Source organism: Oryzias melastigma, linkage group LG13 (genome assembly GCF_002922805.2).
Source record: "Oryzias melastigma strain HK-1 linkage group LG13, ASM292280v2, whole genome shotgun sequence".
Classification (NCBI taxonomy): Eukaryota; Metazoa; Chordata; class Actinopteri; order Beloniformes; family Adrianichthyidae; genus Oryzias; species Oryzias melastigma.
Genome location: NC_050524.1, coordinates 17,328,017 through 17,353,188, shown reverse-complemented (window position 1 = coordinate 17,353,188; position 25,172 = coordinate 17,328,017). Strand labels below are relative to the sequence as shown.

Here is a 25,172-nt window from a genome sequence, read left to right as displayed (position 1 = left end):
CTTATGCAAAATTTTATTTGCAGGCAATAAACGTGAAACCATCTCTTCAAACTACTTCATCTGAGCCAAAGTCGGTAAAAAGTCACATTTTGACAGTCGCAGATTTTAGCTGATGCCTTAGAGAAAGTCACTCCCTGTAGAAAGCACTAAGAGTTCATTCATTTGGACTCCTGACAAACCAAACCCACCTGAGGGTGTAGTAGGGTGGAACAGAAATGCAAAGTGTGTTTCCCATTACATGAATTTAAATTGGTCTTTGCTATGCAACTGTGAGCTTAGTTTTACTTTTTGAGACTGGAGTTTGAACAAGTGGAGATGTGCAATAATAGTGGGTTTTTCTTAATGCATCTCTTGAATTTGTGAGATTAAAAGCCAAAGCAGTGATATGCAACATGTTTACTTCAGCTTCAGCTCCTCACCTGAAAATTAATGGATCACTTTGTATCGGTCTGAAGAAATGCATTTAAAAAACTCTCAGTTAATAGAACATAAATACCCACTTGTTGATTGAATTTTTGTACATTACTTGGATAATGAGGTGAAATAAAAATTGTGTTTCCTTTTTATTTTGAAAAACCTTCCTGAACTTCTCAATTTCTTTGTGCAGCCAATTTTGACACTTTTTTTTCTGCAAATTATAAGTGAATGTGGACAGAACAAGACAATAAACATGATATTCGCTTTCAAACTTCCAGCATAGGTTTTTCAAGGCTGAAGCAGATGTGTATAATTTGCAAATACATTTGCTCACCACTAAGTTGTGTCCTTTCAGTCGCTGGGTGGTGCTTCTGTTTGCCCATTTTCAAACTGTACAATGTCAGGCTTTATATGCGAGAGTCATAACATTCATAACCATCCATCAAGACGGAGTGAATGTGTCACGCAGAAAATATGAAGAGACGAGTGTGGAAAAGCTGAAACCTTTTTTCTGCTTTAGATGCTTCTTGCTAAAGTATACAGCAATAAGCGTGCCTCTTCTTGAGCTTTTCTCTGTGCTTTTGTGTGTCACCGTCAGGTTGTGTGTGGGTGCATGTGTGCTGGTGCTGCTGGCATTAACTTCCAGATTTTTTCTTTTTTTTTTTTTTTGTAAATGCAATAAAAGTTGGTTGAAGAGAAAGAATCACAGTTTAGCATGAGTTTGCCCTCAGAAACATAAGATTTTTGCACATAACATGGAAACATTTATATTTTTTTTATCTTCTGGGAATACATAGAAACACAAGATATATCACTGTGATGATCTCCAAGGAAGTGTGTTACCTTTATGAAGGACTGATATCTGCGCGGCTAGTTGTTCCAGAAATTAGATCAAGTACAAGTGAAAAAAAGTGAAAGTGATTGGTGAGGTATTGCATGCTAAAATTACCCGCTCCTTAAGCTTCTGGTACAATCAAGTCAAGAGGACATTGTATTCTATTTATTCTTTCAGGATTTTATATTCCGAGGGCTTTACCTGCCTCTCACATGTGCATAAACAGGCATTCAAAACCCACAGATCCCTAAATGTTCTACTGTGTCCCTGGCAGATACTAGTTGGCACTCAATAACCACTTTTTTGTGTAACAGGAAACTGACCAAAAAAGAAAAAAAAAAAACATTAATGGTAGATTGAACAGTTTGATATTTGCAGAAAAGATTTGGCATTTTTTTTATTGGACTCAACACACATAGTGAGTTCTGCTGCTCATCACACAAATGCACCTTTCTTATAAGAAAGTAAATTAAGAAACATTGTTAAGACAAGGAAATTATTGTGTTACTCTCGTAGCATTATCATGCATATGGACAAGAAATGTGTCATTTTTTTTCCATAGTGTAAGAAGTTTCAATCTGGTGAAGCACTTTCTATTGTCACAATATTTCTTTGTTCCAGATTTTAAATGTTGCATAAACAGTTGGAATTCTGCTTGAAACGTAAGAGTATAATGAGTAAAATAGTCCTGTTGTGTCCTTAAAGAATCCAAAAATTACTTATTTATTAGTTACTTTACATGTATTTATTATGGTTTTATATTATTTTACACTTTGTGGATTTTATTTTGATATTTCAAGCTAAAAATAGTTTATTTTTTATTATAAAATGTGCTATAGCATACTCTATGTATATATACAAACTACTATATGTATGCTTAAGTACAAAATTTATAAGAAAAAAAAACATGCATGGCAAAGTGCACAGATTACTGACTTTAACCCCTAAGAAATACTGCATTAAGGTCAAGAAAAATCAATATGGCAGAAATATATGAAAATGCACTTTCGTTTGATAGTAGGTTATCTTCTATGTTTAAATCAATCATTCTATCTATTGTGAAGTAATTCCAGTGGCCTTTAATTATGATTATACAGTATTCAGCCGGAATCAAAAAGTCCATGTCACTTTTAAAGACACATATTTTCTGCACGTTGGCAGTAGGTGATTAGAAACTCACCTAAAAGTTGTGGGCGGGGCAGTTTTTGCAGGGCTGAAAGTTGGCACGCTCCAAAGCTAGCTTATAGCTCCAAGCTCACAGAAGTGGCGCAAAAATTAGCAATACTGAAGCTAACCAGCCATACAGATTTGAGCAGCTCGGATGGCGAGAAAAACAAAGACATATATGAGAGGGTGAGGAGGAGAGCAGTGTGACTTTGACCCCCCTATATCAGTCGCTGTGTCAAAAACCTGAGCTTTTTTAAGTGGTGCTTTTTTATCTGCTCCTGATCCATCAAAATTTGAATAAATAAATAGTCAGAAACACTTTTAATCATAATTTTCGTATTATATGACCTCCATCATGAGGAAAACGCTACTCGAACACGTTAAAAACACCAAAAACAGGATTTTACTACACACTCTCAATCCCAACTCGTCATATATGGACATATGGTTCGGACCCCCTCTGCATCACTTTTTGACGTTTTGGGTGTCCCCAGCTTGTCGTTTTTTGACGTGCTGGCTGTTCCCATTAAATCACAAGTCCCCAACCCTCAGCACACAGTACCGGACGTGGAATTGGTACTAGGTTTGGGTACTGGTACCAGTTCGCGTCCTGTGGGTTGGGGACCTCTGATTTAATGGGAACAGTCAAAAAATGCTGAGTCGGGGACACCCAAAACGTCTAAAAGTGATGCGAAAGAGGTCTGAATCATACGTCCATATATCTCGAGTTGAGAGTCAGAATGAGTTGGATTTTTATTGGAGTGGGTCTGTAAGCTCTTGTGTTGGTTTTTATAAAGTTTTAATTTAAAAAACTCCACTCCAGACTATGAGGCACAGCTTTGTTCACTAAAGTAGGCTTCAATCTCCTTTTTTTATATACAATAAAACACTTTTTTAAATTCACCGAAGAACTATGTTTGATCTTCTAAACCACTTTAGTGTCAAAAAAGGAGAATTTAGTACAGAAATTGTAGAAATTAAGTGATTGACAGTAATAATGGCTGTCACTAAAAGAAGGAGAATGAAAGAAAGGACTTGGGTAAATGCTCTTTCATGCAATATTTAGTTCAGAACTTTTCTACCACATGTGGTCATCTCTAAATAGCCAGGCAGTTAGATAAAGTTTTCTGAAGGCAAAAGTTCATTCAGCTTGTTTATTTTAACTCCTTTCAAAGGAAGACTGTAAATGACTGATGATTTCATGGACCCATTTTACAAGGATGGACAAAAACCTCCCAGCTAAAAACAAAAAATCTCAATAAAGTAATCCCTTTTCATGCACACACTGCAGAATTATACTTCAATAAACAGCTTAGGTTGTTTTATGTTAGAGCTGTAAAAAGATTTAGCGATGATGAAAAATGCTTAAAACCCTTTTTTGTTTTTTACATTGTCTTGCTCACAGAAGGAGATCAGTTTTTGATGTTTTTTAGCTGTTTATCTTGGTTTTCATCAAGCCACATTCCTGTTTACCAGACTTTCCTGTTAGAAGGACTGCATTTAATGAAGGAAACCTCGAGAAGTTGCTTCATCTGCCTCACGTCCATGTTTATCCGCCTGCAATATGTTGTGCATTTTATTATGAGATGTGAGAATCTTTCATCTTTATTTTTCAAAGACGTGCTTCTTCTGTGTTCAAAATAAAGGATATAGAAGCATAAAAAAAAAGATTTTCTTTGATTGCTTTCAGTGATCTGCACAAAAACTGACAGGGATTTTCTGAGTTTTCAAGTTTACTAATTTCATAGACTGTTAATATGAAGTTGATCTTGATCCAGGTGCCATCCACACATTGGAACCACAATGGGCCAATGTTGATCTTAAAACCCAACGCGCTAGTTTTACCCACAGAAGCAGACAAGGCTGTCCATCTTCACCCCAGCTAAGAGCAAAAGGACTTACAACAACCTAAAACTACTTTGAATTTTTGTCAGTTTATTGTTCTCCTAACCAATAGTATGAGGGAGTCGTGTATCTTGAAGGATAAACTCTTGTACCACCACATTTCAGATTTGAGAAGCCTCTTAGAGAAGGGGTAAAACATAAACTAAATCATGTTGACTTCTTTTATTATCTACTGCATTGATGGAATGAGAATATCCATAGAGAGATCCTCTGAAGTTGTCCACTTCTCATCCACAATACCTGACTAGTAAGAAATAGCCCACATGATGAAGAGTTGACCTAGGGGTAGGATGAATATATCAAACAAATATTTTATACAAAGGATTTCACTGAATTTTTCCAACTAATAATACATCAAGATACCAAATATAATGGAACTCATACCTATGCAAAATTGGAATTGGGCTTTAAGTGAATAAAATGAGATGAATGTGGAGCACGCTGACATTTCAACTACATAGTCTTTACTTCTTGTGTTGACACAGCAGATTAGATCAAAGTCTGCTTATCCCTGGATGAGTATCAATCTCATCACCAGTGGCAAGGTAAAGTCTGATTTACACTGGTCCTTCTGTGGTGCCTCTCTGTTGTGTTGTGTGGGGAGTTTGGCCAAATCCAAAATTTTCCCCCTACCTCTCCAATTGGAGGGGCATTTGAAGGAAAAGGATGTCCAAAATAGTTTTTTTAAGGGTAGAGGAAAGGGACTTCGAGTTAGAATCATAGAGACAAAAACTACTGCATCATGACAGCAAGACCAATAGCAATGGGACTTACACAACAATTTATTGTAATACCAACCAGCAAACATTGAAACTAGTTGCTTTACTGAAGTAGCACCAGAAAAACAACATGTGTCCTTTTGTATCCGAGGTCAATCATTTCATGTGCATGAACGTGGCCTGTACAGGTTTGGCCATGTTTAACCTCCAGACTGTCCCGTAAGGACAGTTCTTACGAAGGCTCAACATGAATGTCTGCATGAATCTAAAGGAAAATGGATTCTGTACATTACATTTACACGACCAAGGGTTTAAGCAATTGAAAAGTCCAACAGTGGCAAGGGAATGTTACATGTTGCTTATAGCTTTGCTAGATGAATTGCTGCACTACAGGAGCTGAACCAGAACTTAGTACCAGCTGGGCTGTCATTTCCCCTGGTTTCCTGTTGCATATTACCTGCTATGTTACCAAAGTTACTGAATTTCTAGATTTGAAAAGGTCGCTATGTTTACAAAAGTAGATGAAAAACTGCTCTCAGTAACCATAGTAAGATGCTCAATTAGTGAAAAACAGATTTCTACACTAGCAGCGTCTCTACCAACTTTGTCCTTTTTTTCCCTTTTGCACACACATGGAGATGACAGACCTCCATCCCCCAATCTCACAGCAAACAGATGGCAGATGGACCTTTGCCTAAACTCTTTGTCAGTCATCATTTTCTTTCTCTCCGTCTCACCAGCCATAGTGTCAATCAACAAAGCAGAAGAGGGCCCGCTGATTTCTCAAACATCCTCACCTACCTTTGATTTACAGCAGTGTGGGACTCTTCTTCATGCTGCAGCACAAGAGGCTGATGATCCAAGAGATTGTTGTAGCCACTTAGTTTCTTCTCATCTCAAATGCACATATTGTGAAGGGTACCACACGAGTGTGCACACATGTACACACAGGAGGGCTCTGGTGGTGCGGCTGACGGTGACTCTAGGAGAGAAACAAGAGACAAAAATCTGAGTGGAAAAAAAAATAAAACCAAATAACAGTTAGTACAGTAAAACCTATTAAATTGGGAACGTTTTCCCTTTCTGTGACATGGTGCTGTTTAACATACAGAGTTGTAATTGGGTTCACAATGCATGAATTTAAAGAAGTTTTTTGAATTTTCAGTTAAAGCAGTGATGCTCAAACTTTTTGCCTCCAAGGGTCAACATGAAAATATGCTGCATGTTTCGCCAATAGTTTCAAAGGTCAAACAAATTCAAACCATAATTATTTTAATTGTTTTTCAATAGTATCATGAATGCATTCGTTTCTATCAGTGCAATTAAAATGCGAGAAGAAAATGAATCACTGTGGACAAATAACAATAAAAACATAGTCAGGACAACAAACCATAATTGTAACCTCTAAATTACTAATAAATGCAGCACAAACTGTCAACAAGAAACCATTTTATACTGGGCACACAATTGTTTGTATTAAATGAAAACATATTTTGGTGTGATTTAATAGGGAATGTTTTTGTTGGGATTTAGATTGACATAAAAAAAACGTATATGTCTATTTTGTGTAGAAATTAAGGTACTTTCAAAGGGTTTACATACTTTATCTTGCAACTGTATATAAAATTATTTCTTAATTTGAGTGAATCCAGGATACTCAAGCCTTACATTGACGTGTTATCCATCCCATGACAAATTTTTGATGAAGGTGGACAGGATTTCACCAGAGAAAAAAAAAAATGTTGAAAACAAAAGTTACAGCGCAGATGACCCCACTCCCAACGTCAATATAGGATAGCACAAAGGTTAGCCCTATAAATCAGAGCTGTTACCAGAGGGAGAAAGCTCTTTGAACTTCTCTTTGAACATTTACGTCTGACATGTAGAAAAGCCGCTTTTTGGTAATTCTGTATGCAACATTTAAGAGTTGCATAACAAGGAAAAGTCCAGTAAAGTGATAAATATCAGTGCAAAGCTGCTTTTTTTGCTCTTCAACATCTATTGGGATTACATAAAATTGGGTATACAGTTATGACTTAATTCAACTAGAATGTAAAATAGAGAAATACAATAAAATTGTAGTATTACAGAACTTTAAAAAAATATAAGCTAAAGCCCCAGAATGAAATGGTTAACTGTTACAGTTGACAAATCATTTTTATGCACCTTTGAATTTGATTGTTTGTGATAGAACCACAAAGAAAATGAAAATATGCTTGAAGGCTCAGTTTGTGATAATCAAAATATTATAAAATGAGCTTTTTATAGATAGGTTGAAGAATGGGCTTATAGGGAAAATCACCTTTCAGGCTGGGAAACTGCTTCCTCAGCCTTACAGCCAAAACTTGAGAGTAATTTATCCAACATCTAATAACTTCAAAATCAGCCTTGTAAAATGTTGCTTCACACTTCCGTTCTGCTGATGTTTTACTGTTTGTCCTTTACTGAGCCAGATACCCTCCCTTATACTTTATACATATACAGCACTGTCATTTCCTAACTTTTTTTCTTAATTGAAAAATTCATTGGCATTTACAGCAGTTCAAAGCACTAAGTGCAAAATGTTTGAAGGTCTTATTCCAAGCAAAGAAGAAAGTGAATGTCACTTACACAATGAACGCTGACCTCAAGTCATTGCAATTTAAAGGCACCCATTCACCCAGTCACGGAACGATTAAACTGCTCCTAAGAGAACAACCTAATCACTACAAAACACCAAAATCCTTGTCCCAGGTGACCCCAGAATCAGAAATAGCTATGTAATTAATTGTAGCAGATGTGAAATGTTTCCCGAGAAAAGACTTCCTTGCTTGCTAAACAATGCGGTGAGTCGTCTGCTCTAGAGCGGAATATTTTACCTAATGTAGAGTGTCTTCACAAAAACTTTCATCTTCTTTTCCTTCTTAAATACTGCATAAATGCTCTAAATAACCGTCAAGATTGACGTCCTTTAAGAAATGAGCATATGGATGTCTTCAAGCACAATCTTGTTCGTCTCCTTGTCAATAGTTTAAGATTTTAAGGCTAATACGAGTATTTTACAGCAGAAGCTGTGTATAGAGTTAGATCAAATAATTCTTCCTTCTTGAGGCAAAGTGGGATATAAAGTAATGGATGAACTTTTGAAGTGCTGACATATGCTGGGTAAAGTTTGAGCTAAAATTATATTAATGCTCAATGTTCCTATACTCCAGCCTTCAGCTCATTTCCCCCGTTTTTTCCCCTCCTCGTTTCTGTTCTTCTGTCTCAGTTCCAGCCTGGTAGAGCAAACTAAAGGTAAAGAACCTACTTCCTATTAAACATCGCCCAAAGGACTAAAAACTCCACTGCGCTGCATAGTCTGACCATTAGAAACAGTAACTTTTGCATCATCAGCACAACCACGGAGACTAACAGGAAGCTTCCAGAATAGCGGACATCAACCTTTTTTTTTTTTTTTTGCATTATGGACTGAATTGATGATAGACAATATTTGCAAAGACCAGCCTGTAAGGTACTGTAGATAAGATATAATATACAATATGCATGATATCAATGCAAAGTCACATAACCGGTATTTTCTAGTTAATATTAGTATATATATATATATAGTGATCAATCAAGATATATCACAATGTTTTACGAGATTTTTTTTTATGACAATATACAGCTTTTGTACAAAAACAGGCCAGAGAGAAAATATTTCCCCTTTATAAAGTGTTAACTCAGAAATGTGTAAATTATGACCACAAAACATGTCAACAGTGAGATAAGCAGAAGTTTAAAGACTTTTATGTCTGCAGTATTACTCCAAGAAAAGAGTCTTTCTGACTGTTACAAGGTTGGAAGCCTATTTTTCCATCTCAGCCTGACATTAAAGTGAAAATATCATTTTTTCAATGTAATCATTTACAATGTTTAAATAAAACTACTTTAGAAACAAGATCATAACTAACCTATGAAATACTAATGTGTGATTTCACTGTTAATCGGGTTAGAAAAACAAGTGTTGGAGATAAAACTTATCAAAAAGTAATTAACATTGAGAATGCATTTAAATATTATGTATAGATATAAATATGAATGATATATTATGTAAAGGATGATGCCTGACAAGGTGTACATTGCATTGCCAAATAATGTATTGTTGATGCTGATACTTTCTAACATGATTAACAGTGAAATCACTCTCGGACTTCATAAATTAGTTTTGATCTTGTTTCTAAAGTAGTTTTTTAAAAACATTGCATATAATTAATTGAAAAAAGAAAACATTTCATTTTTATTATGATTTTGAGATGGAAAAGTGGGTTTGTGAACTTTGAAGAGTCGGAAAGTCATAAACATGTTTATGCATAATAAAAGAAAATAGCCTATTTTATAGGATGATGATACAAAGTGAAAGGTGAAATTGGTTTGTTCTTAAATAAAAAAAATATATAAAAGAACTAAAGAACTTTCAGAACCGCTCTGGGGAGAAATGACAAGGCATAAGGAAGGCTCCACATTTAATCCACAAGCTGATTCTAAAGCAGAATATGAGGTCTGATTTGTGTTATATAATGAATATAAGAGAATTGTCATTTTAATAAGTGAAAGTTAAAAATACCAGAAACGTCTTTCACTCAAATGTTCTAAAATCTTAAGACAACTATTGCCCCAAGGTGAGGATGTCAATATTTAGCCTCATAATTAAAGACATTTAATCCGATAAACATACATAAAACAGATTTTAACATTTCACACTTTATTGTCAAATCCAAAATACTTAAAAATAAAACAACAACAACAACATGCAGTTGTTTTCAAGTTATTTTAGAACATAACGGAGAATAACAAAGAAAGCTCTTGGGCAGAAATCACAGGGACACGACGCGTCAGCACTCAACCACAAAAAAGGCTCAAACTGTGGTGACAAGTCGGTCGTGAGATCCGACATCATCAATCAGATTATTTGACAGGGTAAATCTTGCTCCGCTGCTATTGAAGTTGAAGTGTTTTCATCCTTTCCCCACAAACTACCCAGCTAAAGTAGAGGAAATAAAATATTCAGAGCATGAGGTCAGCTCATTCAAAGCACTCAACATAATTCCAAAACGCGATTTGTTACAGAGAGAAATGTGTACTGCCCTTGGTGAGATCCAATATTTATAAAGGATTGCTGCTTCCAATTTATTGCCCTTGAGTTTAAAGAAGCACAATTTAAGGGTTTCAAGCTGTGTTGAAACAACAATTTCATGACTTTTAGGAAGTAGTTTACTTATACTGTTTGGGATTGCTGAACTAAAATTTCAACAAAATGCTTGACAGAAGTATGTGAGGGTAATTGTCCTTTTAAAATTTGTTTAGTTTTAATTTAGGATTATGTTAAAACACTTTTAGAATTTAGATTTTCAGTCTTTTTATGTGAAGAAAATATATTGTTAGTGTATTTTTTGCCTTTTATATGTTAAATAGACCCAAGAGGGGCAGAAAAACTGACTCAAGGGCTAATAAATGTTTAAAAAAAGACAGAAAAGAGAAAATTAATTGAAAGTGAAAAAGATTCATGAGCCAAAAACCTGGAAACATCACAAATCTATATCAGGACACACTTCACAAAACGGTGAGAGTCAGCCATCAGCCCAAAGTCAAAAAGCCGTCGTAAAATTTTACGTTTGTCTTAAAGGATAACCAAACCAGGAAGTTGGAGGCTGACTCCACCCACAGCCGAGTCAGAGGGGTGGGGCTTGGGGTCTGGACTGCTATCATTACTGGAGCTACAGATCCTGATGTCAGACTTCTGAAACTTACATGGTTTGACCAATCACAAAATTCAACTGTAATAAATCTATTCAACCTGTAGGGGGCAGCACACAGACAATTTTTGACTATATTTTGAAGAATTAAACAGTTTTATTTGAATTTGTCAAAAATGTAGCTATGACCAACATACAGCACTTTTTAAGCTCCATTTATTGAGGTCCACAGCCAAAAAAAGTTAATTTAGGGTTTGGCCACCCTTTAAGTTTTATATGCCGTTGTACGGCCAACTTAAGATTTTGCTGAAAACTTGCATTTACATCGCTGCACAATGGCAATTTGAGATTTGCGATCGTAATCTAAAGACGGGGAACATTTCACTTACTAGCCAGAGCATTTTCAACAAGCGCACAAAATCAAGTATCTAAGCACTTTCAGTGTGCAAATATAACCAAAAAAAGTTTAAATAAAAATTGTGAATTTGACTTCAATATTGTGCCACCTTTGCACTAACATGGTTCATGTAACTTAATCTCTGCTAGAAATTTCACGGCCAGATTGTTGGAAACATCAATTCAGCCGTGCAGGTCAAAGAGCACATCAGAGCACAGAGCGTAACAAAGTTGCCAAAGCTGTTCTTGACCTGTAGAACTCCTTGTTGTTTTATGGTGAGGAAACAGAAAATAATTTTGGATGCAATTTCAAAGTGTTTTTTTTTCATTCTTTCTCTACTTTAGATTAAATCAAACCTACTTTTATAGGCTCTTAAGATTTTACTAAAAAACTTCTTCTGTGCAACAAAATGCAGTTTTAAGGAGCATGCGTGTGACTTCTGAAATTAAAAGTGTGACCACACTGAGATCAGATAAAGAAATGGGGCTGCATGAGCTTTCTCTATTATATTAATCTCCCAGCTAAAAAATTGTAGCGTTTAGTTTTGGTGGCACTTGAAAATAAGAAACTTTTAAAAGTTAATAAAATACAATCACACTTAAATATCCCAGAAGGGAAAAAAAGATGGGATTGATAAAGAGACCATAAAGCCCAGCAGCATCGCAGGGGTACAGCTTTGTTGTTCAGGAAGGAGGAAGGTTTCCACCTCTAAATGATAAAAAGAAACAAAGCCCACACACCTGTACATGCAGTAATGGCTGTAGCAGGTAATAAAGACAGGTTTTTTTTTTTACTTTTCTTAATGATGCTATGTTCTGGGGTGGCTTTCATCTAAAAGTAGTGAGGAGGCACAAAAGCTCAGAGAAAGAGGTGGAAAAACCTGCATCAAAGGGCCACGGGTCACACACGGCTCCCCGCCACAATCAGGCCTAATAACGTCTGTGCACGATTCCTATAGCCAGTCACTTGGCTAATTACTTGGGACTACAACAAAATAATATCACCCTTAATTGCTGGTCTGAGAGGTGAGGCAAATGCAAACCTTTTCTTTTTTGTTTAATATTATTTGTTTCTCTTTGTTGTTTTTAATAGGAAGAGCTAAGAATTGAACCACATTTGTCAATGCAATCGGCTTCATTTTGCAGACAGTTGCAGTATTGCAAGAGAGATGAATGAAGAGTAACTGGAATTGTGTCACTGCCTGCATTTCCCGTCTAAAGAGCCTCAGATTTCTGCAGGCATGCTTGCATTTGGCAGAAAGAACGAAAAGCCTACAGCTCAGTAGCACAGTGTCTGTTCTTCCTACGGCCTTGCATGCTGCATCTTTTGAGCTTCAAGCTGTCCCCATTCACACTCGAATCATTTGTGGCCATATTTACTTTAAAACTTACCTTTGGCTTATTTTTAACAATACAGTATTAAATGTGATACAGTTTTTGCATTATGTACTTTTTTAGAATAATATATTTATCCATGGATGGAGATGAAGTATATTTATATTCAGGGAAAAAAAAAATCACAAATAATCAAACAAGATATTTTATTTCTGACAGAACAAAAGATATATTTAATTTCTCAATTATTTATGGGGGAAAATAAAATATGAGATTATTGTGTGATTATTAGATTATGATCCATTAACGATTCTGAATCATTTAATGAATTTAAACAATCGATAATCAAAAAATGTACATGATTTAAAGTAAAAGTAACAAGCGGAACTTAACACTGTGACATTTTGGAGGACACAAACATGGCTGACCTTCCAGATCTCGTCACCCAACCAACCTCAACTTCACTTAAAGCGACCATTTGGAAGTATTTTGAATTTCTGTCGAGGGTCATTTGGATAAAAGTCACGCTGTGTGTAAGTTATCTCACACCAAAATGTAATATGTAGGGAAGACAACAAATTTGCGAGATCACAATGTGCGTCTCGCACTATTTATTTAGTATGACAAGAGTAAAAGTGTTTCATTAGAGCTGATTTAATAATAAAACGTAACATTATCTAATTTCAGGTTGTTGAGTTCATGGAAATGTTTTCCCTTTTGATGCTGGGAAAGATTTTTGATTTTTAAATGAAATATATCAGAATTTTTATGTTCTCAATAAAAGTTAAACACTGATGTTGTCTTTACTAAAATGCATGTCGAAGGAGAAAAGTAAATATTATTGGTCTAGTGTCTTTTAGTAAAAATGCAGATCAGGGATGCATTGATAATTGTTTCATAATCGAATTGCTCCCTCCTGAATCGTCACTGATTTATAAATATTATTTTCAGAGTTGCGATAACACATGACACACAAATTCATGTTTTATTAGAAAATCGGTGCTGCGTTGATGGAGTAGAGGAGTGGAATAGATTTTCCTGTTTAACTTGGGCATGGTCATCAATCCCAACAGGTGATCTGGGAAATGAAGCAATGGTGGAAAATGAGCAACTAGAAGATGCTTGAAGCCAAGACGAGCAAAAGGGGGACTTTAAAATTTACCTGCTCATTATATCAACCTTTCCCCCTGATATATGAACACAAAATACAATAAACAAAAGCAACACATTCTTTTTTTTTTTTTAATTCAGGAACCATTTAGGAGCAGCTAAAGTGTTTAAACATCTTGTATTTTACAAGCACACCAAAGCTCCAAAATGTATTTTTAAGCTCAGTATCAAAGGAAAAGATCAGTTGTTGACATTCTTTTGAAGTGTTTGTTCTTTTTTTTTAATCTTAGAATTTCATAATGGGTGTCAAACCCTGTCAGACTTGCCGCTACAAATAGTTTCTTGTTTGCATTGAAGGAAAACGGAAGAAAAACTAAAAAATAGCATCAGAATTTGGGCCAAAGCTGCAACTATTAGGTATTTGTGGCAGCTCTAAAGAACATTCCTGAGCAGACTGCGTTTCAGGGAAATAAAAAGCAAAGCTTAGCCTAACAAATGATTCAGCAGTACAAGAATGAAAGCTGTCAAAGGTTTCATGGCTGCCGTTTCGGAGAAGAACTCTTTTATCTCCACGGAGAAATCCTCTGAAAGTGATCCACAGACAAAATATTTAATTAGTCGCATTTGAAGGATGAAATATCTTTAAATTGAATGTTCTTTTTTTTTCTCAAATGTTTCTGTTGTACAGGCTCTTGTCAATTAGCTTGTGGTCAAATCTGCCAACCTGGAGCTGTTGTTCATAACGTGACCTCTGTCTCTTTCGCCTTGAGGTATGAAGGAATAAAGCGCCATATCTGCCTGTGCCATGACCCCAATTGGAGAGCCATATTCAATGCAACCCACAGGAGGTGGCAGGAAGCTGCCCAGGCAGGCTGCAGGGGACTGATAAAGCTTTTAGAATTCACGAGCTATCAGCACACCATCCCTGATACGGCTTCCATCACCCTCCAGGTGCCAGAGGGACATTAAGAACATTACTGGAGCGCCACAAATATGCACAACAACAAGGTCTCTCTCACAACCCGTACTGTGGGTCGTGAGAGAGACCACATCGAGGTTACACGGAGGTTCAATATCATATGCAGACGGGTAAACAGATTTAATCAAAACCAAAGCTTATAATCCTTCTATTGTTTATTAATCTGGCTTGCTGGAACACTTTTGTCAACATTTTTCACTGACAATTTCAGGTCTTTTGCAGAAAATCAACACAACAAAATGGAAAAAACCCAAGAAATCAATGTCATAAAATTCATAAAAGGAAGAAAGAAAAGTATAACTGTATATTAAGTGAAAATGTGGTAATAAAAATGATAACCCAAGATCTAGTTCATGGGCAATCGTTTCTACAATACAACCAAATAGAGAGAGGCCTGATGATTGGCAAAAAAGTCACTGGAAAACAAAAAATATTAAAATGCAGATTTTGTTGCTAGGACTGACACAATTATTCGATAAGTCACGACTACGTTGACAATTAATATCAACAACGACTGATTTAATATATTTTATTATATATGTTTTGAAGCTTTAAAAAAGACTTTTATTTTGTTATTTCCTGTTGATTCAGATTACCAACCTCCTTTGATTCAAGTCTTGTTTTAATGCCAGAAACAAATGAATGAAAGAAGCTGAACAATTCATTAAAGGTTTAACAAACTGTCTTAACGGTCTTCATTTTTAGTTAACCTATAGCTTAAAACATTTCAAGTTTAAAGCCAATGATGGTTGAGATGTGTGTTTTAAATCCACTTCACAAATGACCCGATTGGTCGACAAATCTGAAAAAATAATCGGCTTTTAGTCGACTATTAAAAACAATCGTTTGTAGCAGCCCTGTTTGTTGCTGAAGTTGAAGCTCAAGGAAAAATCAGTGTATTGAAGAAGTCTTTTTTCTACTTTTTCTTGAAATACGAGCACTTTAAAATGATACTGAGATTTAGTTTTGTGGTTTGGAAAAGCAAATAAAGCAAAAACAGCAACACTATTATTTAGTCAAATGCTTTTCATATATGTAGCTGTTCATTTTAGTATTAAAGGGCCTATATCGTGCTATTCTTTAGCCTTTCAGAGTAAAATATGTCCATATATATGATGACATATTACTTTTGGCTCACTAAAGAACGATTTTTTTATGAAATATGAGGTATTTTTGTGAGCTCCTCCTAACTAGAAGAATTTGATTTCAGAGGCTCCGCCTTTTCGTCCATTTCATGACATCAATCTAGAGCGGTATCGGCAGTTCGGATGTTCATATGAAATGAAAGTGTTTTTGTTGATCACTGCGAGCTCCATGAAGAAAGCGTGTGTGTGTGTTAGTCTGGGGGCGGTGCTTTCAGCACAGATTCTTCCTGGAAGGGGCTGATCCCCTCTTTGTGATGTCACAATGAGAGCACCCATACATTTTCATTGATTGGGAGGAGCTTAAAAGAATTCTCAGAGATGCGAGAATAGATCAAAATACAACTTTGGAGGGAGTTTTTAATGAGGAATTAACATCATAATACACTTAAAATCTCCAAAAAGTTGATTTTGCATGATATAAAGCCTGTAGATGGAGAGAAAAGCTGCACGTCTGTGGAGCCTGCAGGGATTCAAGCTCATGTGAAGTTGTTGAGTGCGAAGCCTGAAATAAATGGACACTGACCAATCAGAGCACACTGAGTGGATACGATGGACTGTGAATGTAAAGAAAAAGTGACAGATGGATTAAATGCATGGCTAGACAGGGAATGTCAGAGTGTGGAGGAGAGAATCACACTAAGATTGTGACGCTTGAGAGGCAAGACTGAAAGAGACAGAGAATGGAAGGATGGACAGCATGACAGAATGTAGCAGCAGGAGAGGGGGGAGGAAATATTAGGAGCTGAAGAGGCTGAGTAAGTGGCGGACTGCCACGCTGGGCATTGCAGGACAGAACAGACTCATTTAGGCGTCTGCAGTCGACGCTGCTGAATGGCAATAGTGCTTCCTCTGCTGCTAGCTTCACAGACGTGCCTGGAGTGTAGAGCAGTCGTCTTCCTGTGGCCTGGGGCCCTAAATCAGTTCTGCACTAGACACACTAAAGAGCAGCTGCACACACACTTTCTCACACGATTCCCTCTCGCTTGCTTTCTGGTGGCCAACAGATGCCCCGTTTGCCCAGTGAGACCCCAAGGTGAGACAAAACAAACAATACTGCCCTGCCATTTGATAACATTTATCACTGGAATTGGGAGAAAAAAAGAAAAAAAAAAACAAGTAAAGATAGATTCTAAGATTTAATTGGATTAAGTCGAACAAAACAAAAGAATGACAACAAATTAAGAGTTTTGGTTTATCAAATCTTGAACTGCTGCAGTGACATAAATGTTCAAGAAACTGTAATGTGTGCTTCATTTATCTATTTATTCAAAATAAAGGGTAGAAACCTTTTTTAGAGCAACATTGACTGTTTGAGAAAATAGCCTTCCCCATTTCTTGTGCGGCTCAGTCTCCTGGGTGGCCAGAATCACAAAGCATGTCTTTGAGTTCTATTGGGTTTTAACCTTTCTCAACCACAACAAGTGTTTGTACATCCTACAGCTGTTCATGGTGATTTATAATGCATGACCTGGAGAGTAATTTTTGTCCCTATGGGTATGCAGGTGTGTGCATAATTTCCCTCTGATTCATGAAAGCCGACAGCACAGCAAACTGCAGAACCTGTTGGAAAGAACCCTGCTGATGACAGTCCTGCAGGCAACAGTTTATTTCAATCATAAAAGTAAGAAAAGTCACTGCAATAAGATTCTGATTCACTTTCTACATCCATCAAAAAGACAATTTTAGACAGTTAAATCGTAAAAAAAGAAAGCAATCTGTTTGTTGCAGACCAAAAATATGTCCATTCTTAAGCCATAATGTTCTGTCTTTTCAATAATTCACCCTGTTGATTGATTATTTTTTGAAATGTGATAAAAACACGTGGAAGAATTTGTTAGGTGAAAAACTAAGTGTGTAAAATATTTAAATCATTAATGCTTGTCATGTTTATTTTGGTTTGTGCTTTTGGAGCTCCTTCATATGGAACAAAAAGCATTCCTATGTATAAAATGTAATTTAATAATAATAATAATAATCTGAAGTCTACTCCATCTAAACATTTTTTATTCATAAATGATTGCAAAAGTATGCCAATATAAATAAGTATAGAAATACAAAAGCAGATATATTCACTTTACGTTATTTACTGAATGTAACTAGACAAAATTACATCATTAGTATCCAAAACCTTGTTCTAAGTCACTCACAGTCTTTTCTTCTGGTTATTTTCTTTGTTACTTGTGTACCTGTCTTTATAATTATAGAGAGGATTTTCTTGATTAAACTTGATCAAAAGACTGAAAACAAAAAAAGGTGACTAGCACTGCAGAAGCAAAACTCATTAAATGTCCCTGAAAATGCCTGTCTGGCCTCAGATGGAGTAAACTTCCAACACGCTAAAATCTGTCAAGAAGTTAAGCTTCTCCTCCAATGAAATTAATATTAGTGAAGCTACATAACAGGAAACACAAGTGGGTCTAAAGTAGAGCCTTGCGGTACCCCAACAATAAATAAAAATCTTCAACCAAGATGGAATGAGACACTTCTGCCCATCTGGGTTTCATAAATCTTAAAAAATGTCTGAATTAAAAAAAAATAAAAAAATGCACAAATGTTGCTCTTTTCAAGAAGAAACCAAACAAGAGCATATGTGAAAGCAGATGGAACACAACCAGTCCTCAGAAAGAAATGAGCTCAATCAAAAGTTAGGCTCCTGTTACTTTTCAAAGCTTCTCAAGCAGAAGCAGTTTAATCAGGACACAGAAGGACAATCAAAGATTTACATAAGAGTCAAAGACAAATCAGTTGAAAAGTGACAGAGGTAAACATGTACTCTATGAAGTGAATACTTACTCTCAGTTGAGCTAAAGGTTAAAGGAAAGCTAATCAGGAGAAATCATGCCAACACTGAGAACCTGATTCCAGATGGTAAAACAAATACGTTTAGGTCTAAGAAAGCCCCACTGTGTCAGAGAGTATTAGAGAAACTGGAGGTCATTTCAACATCAAATCAACATAATACTTACTTCTCACCAGTCCTTCCTTCTCTTACTTTCTTTTTTTTTTTTTTAATTGAAAGACCGTCTGATGTTCTGCTATTAGGCAAGTTAGATCCCGAGCACACCAAGAAATTTACAACTGGATCGCTAGGAAAGACAGGAATCAATGGGCTCCAGTAGTCTAAAGTCCAATTCTCAACTTGATTTACGCTGTTGGACCGTAAAAAAGCGGTTTAGATCACTGAGGTTAAGCTGTAAAGACAGAGTGGGTTACTTGCAACTCAAATATTTTTTCTTTTGAATTTTGCTGCTAAACGTGTGAGAATTTCTCATTTTGATCTGCACTGCCTCTACAGTTTGACCTATTACTCTTTAATTAGTAGTATGTTCTGTGGTAAAGTATGTTTTTGTGGTGGTGTGTAATTTAAGACTAAAATCCTTGCACCATAATCTTTTTATTATATTTGTTCAGTCAAAATTTCAAACAAGGTCTATTCAGATTTATCTTATTTTAAATTGTACATCTCTGACTCTAAATCTGAGTAATTCTAATAAAAGACGCTACAGCTTAGTTTCCACAAACTGTACTGCCTTCATCAAAATGAATGAGTTTCAGTCTCTCCTGCTTCTCCTCTCTTCTCCTTTATAAGCTGTGATTAATTTTTGTGCCATACGCCAATTTGCGCACTTCTGTGATCATTATGAGCCACATGCCCACAGCACTTCATGAAACATCCAATATTGATTCACATCTGTCTGTTCCTGGAGTCTGCAGGTGTTTTCGCTTTATGTTGATTTCTCAAACCATTTGCATTCGGTGAACTCAAAATGACAACAATAACTGCTCTTTAACGAGACGTTAACATCAGGATGAAGGGCATTGGCAGCGTGTCCAGTGGCTGCCTGGATTTTTATTTATAGATGAATGGAAAGCTCACACGTGCACAGGCAGCATACCAATGGCAAGTGGAAGTCGAAGGATAAATGAAGTGTCCACGTTTCTTTAAATGAGTAAGCATAAAAAGTATACTATTGGAAACTTTTAAAGTACTTTTTATGCTGTTTTCATTGAGTCCATTGGTGGTTCCACAAAAAGATACATTATTGCTTTGATTATTCATTTAGTAAGTCTGTTTTAACAGAATAAAAATGCTTGCAAGAAATGGAAAACTACCTCCTTTTTGTCTCTGGGGCAGCCATCAAAACTGTGTTGACGTACAAGCCTTGAAGATAGGACTAACATGTCTGCCAAGGCCTCAGAACTTGCAAATGTCTGAACTGAGACTCCTCTAAATCTCAAGGAAATATTATAACAACAAAAAAAGGTATCCTGCACATCTCTGGACTGTCTGAGAAACTGAAAGATTTTGGCAACCATAACAAGTCAGTCCATTTTAAACATTCAACGCTTCAAGATAGAGATTGGTTTACCCCAAAGACAAAATCTTGGCTACAAACAGTACTGTAGCCTATACCATCCACTGCAGGGGAGACTATAGCAAACAGTACATTGGGGAAATCAAGCAACCGTTGCATAGGACACTTTATCAACATGGACCAGACACAAAACACTCGTTTGAGGCCAGTGAAGCCTGTATCTTTGCCAAAGAGAAAGGATGGTTTTAACAAGATGTAAAAACAAGCCAACTTTGTTAGAAAAGACTAACCCAACAACTGTTTCACCCACAGGAGCAGGCAAGGCTACAGAGTGCAGACAAGAGTCACCTTCATGTCAATTTAGGCAAAAAAGACCAACAATAACTCAAACCCACTTCCACTTTTTGATAGTTCTCCTAATCAACAGTATTTTGTGAACACTTTCTTCCTTTAACCGTGTGAACCAGTTCTAGTACCAGTGTAATTCAAAATGGAGAAAGCCTCTCAGAAAAAGAAAAAGTAAAATGTATGATTTAATAAAAGATAAATCAAGTATAGTTGACTTTTTTCACCCACCTTGATTTCCCCAGCAACGATTATACAGTTTTTAAACTCTGTCAGACTGCATTGTATACTCAAGATGTGTTTGCAATTAAGCAAATAAAAAATATGTTTGTTAGGAGAAAATTGCCCTTTTTAAATTTTTACCTGATTGTTACTTAATAATAATCAACAAGCACTTCATTTGTGTTACATGCCGTGTCATAATATCCACTGATACTAATCAACAAGCAATTCATTTGTTTTACTTGATAAAAAAATCTGCACTTGGACTGAAAAATTATTAATAACTTTAAATATATGTAAAGAAGTGAATCATGGCAACTATCAAAAAAAGTTATAAAGTAAGTAATAAATGTGCTCCTTCACCACTTCATTTCCAGCAGTCAAACTATTTGATGATCATTATATTTAATGGATTTTTATGTAATTATGATATCAAGGAGCAGGATTTTTTTTACATTTTTCTTTATTTTTTAAACAGTGGTTGAATTAATCTTAAATAGATTTGTATTTATGTCTGTTTTTTTCTTGTTTTTTTTTCTTCTCTTCATTGCTGAAATTGCGTGAGATAAACTAAATCAATCAATAAATTATAATCTTGTAAAAATCAGTAAAGCCTCACAATTTCAAATAATTGTAAAGTATTATTTCTTATTTTCAGACGGTGTTTGAAAACATGTATTGTTCAGTTTCTTATTTTTGTTATTTAGTTTTTCAAAGATTTTCATCAATTTTAACCAAACTTGAAAACATTTTAACATTTGCAGTAATGGTGTGCCAAACTCAATCGCACAGGGGGCCAAAATCCTAAACACACTTTAGTTTGAGGGCCGAACAGGACAAACATTTATTGAACACACGAAAACTAAATTCTTAAAACTTTAAGAATATAGCATTTTAACATGAATAAAAACAGGCAGAAAAGTTTTTCCAGAATAAATCAACTTAAACCTTAAATAACTTTCAATACTTTACCCTCCATAAAAATATATTTTGTCATAATTACACAAGTTAGAAATAAGCACAAGATAACATCGGGTCATTAATAATAATAAAATAAAATTACCCGAAGGGCCGGATCCGGCCCCTGGGCCTTGACCTTGACACATGTATTATAGAGTAATAACATTTAGGGGAGGGAAAACTGTTTCCTGACGATACCTAATCATTTTCTGAAGAAAAGTCAATGATCTCTTTGACAGATAATACTACATATGCTTAACAGGGAAATATTTCATCCACTATGAGTGTTTTATTACATTTTCATTAACAATTGCCTGATCCTTGATCCTGATAGTTTGAATGCACGTGTTAATAAAACTATGAATTAAATTCAAATTATACAGCTGCCTTTCTGCTCTATAAATGACACCATATCCATAACTTTGATCTATTATGTCAAGAATTCATGTACAAGAGGGAACCTGTGATTGACATCTCAGGCTGTTGCTTGATTTTATAACAACGTGGCCCTGAGAACTACTGAGTTGATGAAATATAAGCAACAAAAGCTTCTTTCTGCACAAAAACATGCAAGACTAAACTTATTAATCTATTATGTCCCTAAAAAAAGTAATCAACTGACCGTAAATGAAAGTTTTTATGCAAATCTAATCTCAGGCTTATAAATGTTCAATGGATTTACTGATAAACTTTGCTTTCAAACATAAATATATCTATGAATATAATTTTAAATCAACCTCCTGGAGTGTTGTAAAATTAATTGGAGTAATTCTAGTATCAGTTTTTGCGGTGAGCTACAAGAATAGGCCTCATGTCAGACAATTTTCAGATGTTGCTGGTTTATATTCTACCAGCTGGGGCCAAATCTCTTCACCTGACCTCACTGCAGTCTTGTTATTCTTCAAATCCAACAGACTTCTCTATACCGCATGAATTATTTCATCGCAGGTTATCTAACGTGATTCCTGACCCGACCTCTGACTCATTGTCCCGAGTCTGCGATTTGTTAAATGATTCATAAAATTCCGGGTCTCTGCTCTCTAATCTGTCTTAAACGGATCCTAAATTAGGTCTGATTCTTATCATTTTGTGGTCATAATCTCAAAGAGAATAGGATCAGCTGACCTTGGGGCTCTGGCTTTTTATTTTTCCCTCCAATCCTTTCTTGAGTTCTTATCTCATCTTCTTCTCAGCCCAACATATTTTCTTCTCACGCATTTCTCTCAGGTCTTTGTTGTTATTGTTTCGCTTCTGGAAAAAAGGAGTCCAAGCTTCTAAGAGAAACATTTGATCTGCAACTCAAAGTTAATATGAGGTGTACGGATTCCTTCACACAGAGTTAAAAAAAATGTCTTTCAAAATTAATTTCCTGTAACCAATATTATTTTTACCTTATATAGGGGCAGGAAATTTCTATAAACAAACCACTGACCAGGAAATGAGTGTAGGAAAGGCGCTTGTAGCATAACACTGAGTACATAAATGTTTCAGTTTGCTTTACTGAAGCTGCCCAACGTCTGTTGGAAGCATTTGACTGACTCCAGGTAAGAATGTCAAGGTTGGGCCTCAAGTCGCTGGCAAAACAAACAATGACAGAACAAGATCAATGAGACGAGAGAAGACATCAATGGAGGATTTGATGAACAAGTGATAAAGGAAGTGAACAATAGATGCTCATTGAACGCCAAATATAGTCAGGTTTATTTATATCTCCAGCAGAGGATAAGGAAGAAAAGCGTATTACTAAATTACATATATTAACAAGTAGCTTTGTATTTTAGTCGCCACTCTGATGCATCTTTTTTGCGTGTTCTGACACGAGAGCACGACTTGGTTCATTTGGCTTGTAAATTAGAGTTTGTTTGTCGCCATCAATCATCCTTTCTGTGAGACAGCCAGTCATGTCTGGCTTTGCGCTTCAGAACCCGGCTGATCTAAAACCACTGTCAAATCAGCCGCACACTGGGCATCCCTGTCATTTCACCTCAGGCCACACAGCGATTTTACCTACATGGACGGCTAAGCTGTTTCTCTCCCCTATATGCTCGTCTTCACTCTCATGCACATCACCGCTGGAGTCAGACATCCTATTAGACCAGAACTTGCAATGTCTGTCAGTGCAGATTCTTGCTGTGGAGTGTTCAAAGTCCTTAAAAACACGGTCAGATGTATGCACTGTTGTTTGTGAGTGGCTAATGCAGCTATTCTGTATAATCAGACAGACAGTAATTAAGTAAAAAAAAGAGTAAATGGTATAAACTGGTTCATAAAAGTTATGTAAATCTTTTGTGACAAATAGGGAAAATGGCTCTAAAAGCTCTGATACAGGTGAGTAAAATAGAATTTCATATTCTATTGAGTTGCAGGTATAACCACATATCCTTCATGTGCAATTAGTCAAACTTCACGCATTTGATATACTATAAAAGCCTGCCTTTTCACTGCCAGCGTCTAAAAAGGCTAAGCTCAACATGCAACCCAATTGCCTTTCAAGTTCATTAATCCCCAGTAATGGCTGCTTGACAAGTAATGGCGAAGTAAAGGGTATCAATGTATTTTTCAATCAATACGCTATATAGCCATTCGTAAATCATCTCACATGTGCAAGACGGTACACACTGCTGTTAATAAGACTCTACTGGTGAAACATTTTCTGAACTCCCAGGAGTGTTGTGTTAAAAGGGGGTTAGAATTTTGTTCTGATGGAGTTCATTTATTTTTGGATCCTTTGCACCTCTTGAGATCATGGATCGTAGGGTACATACTGTTGGACCATCAGTCAATTTATTTAAAACCAAGCCAATCTCAGTCAGATTAGTATGTATTCCAAGACATTGACCTCTGAAATACTGTATTTAATATTTGCCACCGTCAATTTTCTTTTTCAGAACTCTTGAAACTATGAAACATTTCAAGAAATGTTGACGCTTGACATAATTTACAGTTGTTTATTTTTCTCATAACATAAGAAATCAACCACCCCAACAAGCCTGGAAATGTTATGCACAGTCTTAATTTCCTGATAGCTCCATGATGCCCACCGCCATATGCCCTACAAAAATATAAATCACCAGCTCCACACTCAAATGTCTTCAGAAACACTTCCCCCAGGGTGACGTAGCCCAAAGCCGAAACCTTTTGTACTCTCTGATCCGATTGTCTTATCCGTGTCTCTTCGGCCCTTGTGAACTCCACGCAGTTCAAACAACTTCTCATTTGGGGGCTGTACTGCCCCAAACAAGCTCTAAATAAAATGGGAAACAACTAGAAAGAAGACAAAAAAAGGAAGGTCCCACTAGATGACTTATAATCACATAAGCCGCGTCCAGACCTCCTCGCTCCACATCGTTCATAGATCAAACGAGGACCAAATGTGCCGGTGTGAACGTGGCCTCAGAGGCGAACAAAACTGACAGCAGTTCAATACTTTTAGGATGATTGGTTATGTTGGCTTTGTTCAGTGGAACTCAAGAGTTCCTGTAGTTTAGATTTAGGGCAAAAAACATTCACTATACCTAATGTGTAAAATGTTCTAAACCAGACCTGGGCATTGTACGGCCCCCGGGCCGTATACGGCCCTTTGGTTGACTCTGACCGGCCCGCG

The 25,172-nt window shown here is 36.2% G+C and overlaps 1 protein-coding gene across 3 annotated transcripts in view; it reads right to left on the bottom strand.

The window, feature by feature from the left end:
• grik4 (glutamate receptor, ionotropic, kainate 4) overlaps nucleotides 1-25,172 on the bottom strand; it is a 401,676-nt gene that overhangs the window by 307,600 nt on the left and 68,904 nt on the right. For all 3 annotated transcript variants that reach the window (XM_036215059.1, XM_036215057.1, XM_036215058.1), the window contains exon 2: nucleotides 5,845-6,025. The gene's annotated coding sequence lies outside the window, so the exon portion shown is untranslated. The remainder of the gene's footprint in view (nucleotides 1-5,844; nucleotides 6,026-25,172) is intronic.